Source organism: Syngnathus scovelli, unplaced genomic scaffold (genome assembly GCF_024217435.2).
Source record: "Syngnathus scovelli strain Florida unplaced genomic scaffold, RoL_Ssco_1.2 HiC_scaffold_231, whole genome shotgun sequence".
Lineage (NCBI taxonomy): Eukaryota > Metazoa > Chordata > Actinopteri > Syngnathiformes > Syngnathidae > Syngnathus > Syngnathus scovelli.
In genome coordinates this window covers 142-7,500 of record NW_026061325.1, presented here as the reverse complement: position 1 = coordinate 7,500, position 7,359 = coordinate 142, and positions in this window count along the sequence as shown.

Sequence of the window (7,359 nt, the reverse complement as noted above, 5' to 3'; positions counted from 1 at the left end):
TTCGCAGATTTTTGCCCGGGCTTTATTTACCGAGGCGGCCGGTACCTCCGTCTGCCTTGGATGGACCGCATCCGCAGATTTTCGTCCGGCCTTAGCTTAAGGAGACGGCCGTTGCCTCCACACCTTGGAGATGATATTCGCTCCGGGCTAGAGCCGGGTGAGGTCGTCTCGAACCACGTGCCTGAAGGCCGCCTACGCCGGATTCGGCCCCGCTCATTCGTCGGAGTGACCGCCCGACGCGGGCATCGCTAGATTAGCCGTGGCCCCGATCCTTCCCCATCGACAGCCTTTCGCCCCCTTCGCTCCGGCCTCTGAGGCGGCCGGTACCCCTTTCTTGGATGAGACAGAACCCTTGACGGGCCGTTCGCAGATTTTTGCCCGGGCTTTATTTACCGAGGCGGCCGGTACCTCCGTCTGCCTTGGATGGACCGCATCCGCAGATTTTCGTCCGGCCTTAGCTTAAGGAGACGGCCGTTGCCTCCGATCCTCCGGGCTAGAGCCGGGTGAGGTCGTCTCGAACCACGTGCCTGAAGGCCGCCTACGCCGGATTCGGCCCCGCTCATTCGTCGGAGTGACCGCCCGACGCGGGCATCGCTAGATTAGCCGTGGCCCCGATCCTTCCCCATCGACAGCCTTTCGCCCCCTGTACTCCGGCCTGTTAATAGAGGCGGCCGGTACCCCCACCTTGGATGAGCCAGAATCCTTGACGGACCATTCGCAGATTTTTGCCCGGGCTTTGTTTACCGAGGCGGCCGGTACCTCCGTCTGCCTTGGATGGACCGCATCCGCAGATTTTCGTCCGGCCTTAGCTTAAGGAGACGGCCGTTGCCTCCGATCCTCCGGGCTAGAGCCGGGTGAGGTCGTCTCGAACCACGTGCCTGAAGGCCGCCTCGCGCCGGATTCGGCCCCGCTCATTCGTCGGAGTGACCGCCCGACGCGGGCATCGCTAGATTAGCCGTGGCCCCGATCCTTCCCCATCGACAGCCTTTCGCCCCCTGTACTCCGGCCTGTTAGTAAGGCGGCCGGTACCCCCTTTCTTGGATGAGCCAGAATCCTTGACGGACCGTTCGCAGATTTTTGCCCGGCCTGTGTTTAAGGAGGCGGCCGGTACCTCCTTCCTTGGATGACCCACTACCCTTGACGGGCCCATTCGCAGATTTTTGCCCGGCCTGTTAATAGAGGCGGCCGGTACCCCCTTTCTTGGATGACCTACTACCCTTGACGGGCCATTCGCAGATTTTTGCCCGGCCTGTGTTTAAGGAGGCGGCCGGTACCTCCTTCCTTGGATGACCCACTACCCTTGACGGGCCCATTCGCAGATTTTTGCCCGGCCTGTTAATAGAGGCGGCCGGTACCCCCTTTCTTGGATGACCTACTACCCTTGACGGGCCATTCGCAGATTTTTGCCCGGCCTGTGTTTAAGGAGGCGGCCGGTACCTCCTTCCTTGGATGACCCACTACCCTTGACGGGCCCATTCGCAGATTTTTGCCCGGCCTGTTAATAGAGGCGGCCGGTACCCCCTTTCTTGGATGACCTACTACCCTTGACGGGCCATTCGCAGATTTTTGCCCGGCCTGTGTTTAAGGAGGCGGCCGGTACCTCCTTCCTTGGATGACCTTCTACCCTTGACGGGCCATTCGTGGATTTTTGCCCGGCCTGTGTTTAGGGAGGCGACCGGTCCTCCGTAACTTGATCGGATTTCCCTTCCGGCCTGAGTTTATGGAGGCGGCCGGTCCTCCGTAGCTTGATTGGATTTCCCTTCCGGCCTGTGTTTATGGAGGCGGCCGGTCCTCCGTAGCTTGATTGGATTTCCCTTCCGGCCTGAGTTTATGGAGGCGGCCGGTCCTCCGTAGCTTGATCGGATTTCCCTTCCAGCCTGTGTTTAAGGAGGCGGCTGGTCCTCCCCGGTCGGTTGCCAAGCGACCGGGACCCGCAAGTGGGCAGGAACCGTCCACCCAACGCCGGCGAGCCGGGGCCGGTGGGGGCCCTACCAAGGCGGGTCTAACTTCAGGCGGTGCAAACGGGGGAGGGGGGTAAGGACGGCTGCCGGGAGCAGACAGCCGTCCCCGGGAGGGGGTAGTAGCTTCGCGGCGGCCGCCGGGAGCAGACGGCCGTCCGCGGATTCTGCCAATGCCTGTAGGACTTTGAATATTTCACAGCCGTGCTGTGGCACTTAGAAAATTTTTCAGAGATGTGGCACTTAGAAAGTTTTTCAGAGATGTGGCACTTAGAAATTTTTTCAGAGATGTGGCACTTAGAAATTTTTTGAGAGATGTGGCACTTAGAAATTTTTTGAGAGATGTGGCACTTTGAAAATTTTTGAGAAATGTGGCACTTAGAAAATTTTCTCTCTCTCTCTCTGGAAGTGCCGTGCCTTCTTCAGTTCTGCTATCCGAGCAGGGGACGCTTGCTGGCGGCCGTTACCAGCGCTCGGACCAGGCCCAATTGATTTGCATGGAAAACAATTGCGTCCCCCATGCTCGTTCTGACTATATTTTGCGAAAGGGGGGTAAAGTGATGAGTACACTAAGTGGGGGGACCAACCCATGTACTCTAGAAAAAGTACATGGGTTGACAAAAGACCAGTTGGTAATGCACCCCTGGTACCCCAACCCCTGGTACCTTTAGGCACTTAGAAAAAATTTCGCCCAAATTTGGAGGTCGCTCCAGGGGAAGAGGCCGAATTTTCGCCTATTACGGCCGACCGCGGGAACCAGCCGAGGCGGACGCTTTTCGGCGCAAGAGCCGTTGGCACTTAGAAAATATTCGCTAAACTTCAAAGGACCTCCAGGGGAAGAGGCCGAATTGTCACTTTTTCTGGCCGACATCGGGAACCAGCCGAGTCGGACTCTTTACGGCGGAGCAGCCGTTGGCACTTAGAAAATATTCGCCAAACTCGGCCGGACTTCCAGGGGAAGAGGCCGAATTGTCACTTGTTCTGCCCGACATCGGGAACCAGCCGAGTCGGACACTTTAAGGCGGAGCAGCCGTTGGCACTTAGAAAATATTCGCCAAACTTGAACGGACCTCCAGGGGAAGAGGCCGAATTTTCACCTGTTCTGGCCGACATCGGGAACCAGCCGAGTCGGACGCTTTAAGGCGGAGCAGCCGTTGGCACTTAGAAAATATTCGTTAAACTTGAAAGGACCTCCAGGGGAAGAGGCCGAATTGTCACTTGTTCTGGCCGACATCGGGAACCAGCCGAGTCGGACGCTTTACGGCGGAGCAGCCGTTGGCACTTAGAAAATATTCGCCAAAATGTTCCGGACCTCCAGGGGAAGAGGCCAAATTTTCACTTGTTCTGGCCGACTGGGTGAACCGGCCGAGGCGGACACTTTACGGCGGAGCAGCCGTTGGCACTTAGAAAATATTCGTTAAACTTCAACTGACCTCCAGGGGAAGAGGCCGAATTTTCACTTGTTCTGGCCGACATCGGGAACCAGCCAAGTCGGACCCTTTACGGCTGAGCAGCCGTTGGCACTTAGGAAATATTTGCCTTAACTCGGCCGGACTTCCAGGGGAAGAGGCCGGATTTTCACTTGTTCTGGCCGACATCGGGAACCAGCCGAGTCGGACACTTAAAGGCTGAGCAGCCGTTGGCACTTAGGAAATATTTGCCTTAACTCGGCCGGACTTCCAGGGGAAGAGGCCGAATTTTCACTTGTTCTGGCCGACATCGGGAACCAGCCGAGTCGGACGCTTTACGGCGGAGCAGCCGTTGGCACTTAGAAAATATTCGTTAATCTTGAACGGACCTCCAGGGGAAGAGGCCGAATTTTCACTTGTTCTGGCCGACATCGGGAACCAGCCGAGTCGGACTCTTTACGGCGGAACAGCCGTTGGCACTTAGGAAATATTCGCCGAACTCGGCCGGACTTCCAGGGGAAGAGGCCGATTTTTCACTTGTTCTGGCCGACATCGGGAACCAGCCGAGTCGGACTCTTTACGGCGGAGCAGCCGTTGGCACTTAGGAAATATTTGCCAAAATGTTCCGGACCTCCAGGGGAAGAGGCCGAATATTCACTTGTTCTGGCCGACATCGGGAACCAGCCGAGTCGGACACTTTACGGCGGAGCAGCCGTTGGCACTTAGGAAATATTCGTTAAACTTCAACTGACCTCCAGGGGAAGAGGCCGAATTTTCACTTGTTCTGGCCGACATCGGGAACCAGCCGAGTCGGTCTCTTTACGGCGGAGCAGCCGTTGGCACTTAGGAAATATTCGCCGAACTTGGCCGGACTTCCAGGGGAAGAGGCCGGATTTTCACTTGTTCTGGCCGACATCGGGAACCAGCCGAGTCGGACACTTTACGGCGGAGCAGCCGTTGGCACTTAGGAAATATTCGCCAAAATGTTCCGGACCTCCAGGGGAAGAGGCCGAATTTTCGCTCGTTCGGGCCGACATCGGGAACCAGCCGAGTCGGACACTTTAAGGCTGAGCAGCCGTTGGCACTTAGGAAATATTCGCCTTAACTCGGCCGGACTTCCAGGGGAAGAGGCCGGATTTTCACTTGTTCTGGCCGACATCGGGAACCAGCCGAGTCGGACTCTTTACGGCGGAACAGCCGTTGGCACTTAGGAAATATTCGCCGAACTCGGCCGGACTTCCAGGGGAAGAGGCCGATTTTTCACTTGTTCTGGCCGACATCGGGAACCAGCCGAGTCGGACCCTTTACGGCGGAACAGCCGTTGGCACTTAGGAAATATTCGCCTTAACTCGGCCGGACTTCCAGGGGAAGAGGCCGGATTTTCACTTGTTCTGGCCGACATCGGGAACCAGCCGAGTCGGACTCTTTACGGCGGAACAGCCGTTGGCACTTAGGAAATATTCGCCGAACTCGGCCGGACTTCCAGGGGAAGAGGCCGATTTTTCACTTGTTCTGGCCGACATCGGGAACCAGCCGAGTCGGACCCTTTACGGCGGAACAGCCGTTGGCACTTAGGAAATATTCGCCTTAACTCGGCCGGACTTCCAGGGGAAGAGGCCGGATTTTCACTTGTTCTGGCCGACATCGGGAACCAGCCGAGTCGGACTCTTTACGGCGGAACAGCCGTTGGCACTTAGGAAATATTCGCCGAACTCGGCCGGACTTCCAGGGGAAGAGGCCGATTTTTCACTTGTTCTGGCCGACATCGGGAACCAGCCGAGTCGGACCCTTTACGGCGGAACAGCCGTTGGCACTTAGGAAATATTTGCCTTAACTCGGCCGGACTTCCAGGGGAAGAGGCCGGATTTTCACTTGTTCTGGCCGACATCGGGAAACCAGCCGAGTCGGACTCTTTACGGCGGAACAGCCGTTGGCACTTAGGAAATATTCGCCGAACTCGGCCGGACTTCCAGGGGAAGAGGCCGATTTTTCACTTGTTTCTGGCCGACATCGGGAACCAGCCGAGTCGGACTCTTTACGGCGGAAACAGCCCGTTGGCACTTAGGAAATATTTGCTTAACTCGGCCGGACTTCCAGGGGAAGAGGCCGGATTTTCACTTGTTCTGGCCGACATCGGGAACCAGCCGAGTCGGACTCTTTACGGCGGAACAGCCGTTGGCACTTAGGAAATATTCGCCGAACTCGGCCGGACTTCCAGGGGAAGAGGCCGATTTTTCACTTGTTCTGGCCGACATCGGGAACCAGCCGAGTCGGACCCTTTACGGCGGAACAGCCGTTGGCACTTAGGAAATATTTGCCTTAACTCGGCCGGACTTCCAGGGGAAGAGGCCGGATTTTCACTTGTTCTGGCCGACATCGGGAACCAGCCGAGTCGGACTCTTTACGGCGGAACAGCCGTTGGCACTTAGGAAATATTCGCCGAACTCGGCCGGACTTCCAGGGGAAGAGGCCGATTTTTCACTTGTTCTGGCCGACATCGGGAACCAGCCGAGTCGGACTCTTTACGGCGGAACAGCCGTTGGCACTTAGGAAATATTCGTTAATCTTGAACGGACCTCCAGGGGAAGAGGCCGAATTTTCACTTGTTCTGGCCGACATCGGGGAACCAGCCGAGTCGGACGCTTTACGGCGGAGCAGCCGTTGGCACTTAGGAAATATTTGCCTTAACTCGGCCGGACTTCCAGGGGAAGAGGCCGAATTTTCACTTGTTCTGGCCGACATCGGGAACCAGCCGAGTCGGACCCTTTAAGGCTGAGCAGCCGTTGGCACTTAGGAAATATTTGCCTAACTCGGCCGGACTTCCAGGGGAAGAGGCCGATTTTTCACTTGTTCTGGCCGACCGGGGGAACCAGCCGAGTCGGACACTTTACGGCGGAGCAGCCGTTGGCACTTAGGAAATATTCGCCAAAATGTTCCGGACCTCCAGGGGAAGAGGCCGAATTTTCACTTGTTCTGGCCGACCGGGGGAACCAGCCGAGGCGGACACTTTACGGCGGAGCAGCCGTTGGCACTTTGAAAATATTCGCCAAAATGTTCCGGACCTCCAGGGGAAGAGGCCGAATTTTCACTTGTTCTGGCCGACCGGGGGAACCAGCCGAGGCGGACACTTTACGGCGGAGCAGCCGTTGGCACTTTGAAAATATTCGCCAAAATGTTCCGGACCTCCAGGGGAAGAGGCCGAATTTTCGCTCGTTCGGGCCGACCGGGAGAACCAGCCGAGGCGGACACTTTACGGCGGTTGAGCCGTTGGCACTTAGAAATTATTCAGACTTCCATAAACACACATCGGCCTTTTGCCGTCACTGCCCGGGATGGGCACCGTGGGTAGCTAGGACAGTTCGTGTGACAGCTTCCGCTGGCACTTAGACAATTTTTAAAATGAAAATAAACAGTTCTGCACATACGTGCCGACTATATTTTGCGAAAGGGGGGTAAAGTGATGAGTACACTAAGTGGGGGGACCAAGTACATAAAGCCTACCCCTGGTACCTCAGAGAGGCCGAATTGACACATTTTGTGTCCGACCGCGGGAACCAGACGAGGCGGACGCTTTTCGGCGCAAGAGCCGTTGGCACTTAGAAAATATTCGTTAATCTTGAACGGACCTCCAGGGGAAGAGGCCGAATTTTCACTTGTTCTGGCCGACATCGGGAACCAGCCGAGTCGGACGCTTTACGGCGGAGCAGCCGTTGGCACTTGAAAATATTCGTTAAACTTCAACTGACCTCCAGGGGAAGAGGCCGAATTTTCACTTGTTCTGGCCGACATCGGGAACCAGCCGAGTCGGACGCTTTACGGCGGAGCAGCCGTTGGCACTTAGAAAATATTCGTTAAACTTCAACTGACCTCCAGGGGAAGAGGCCGAATTTTCACTTGTTCTGGCCGACATCGGGAACCAGCCGAGTCGGACGCTTTACGGCGGAGCAAGCCGTTGGCACTTAGAAAATATTCGTTAATCTTGAACGGACCTC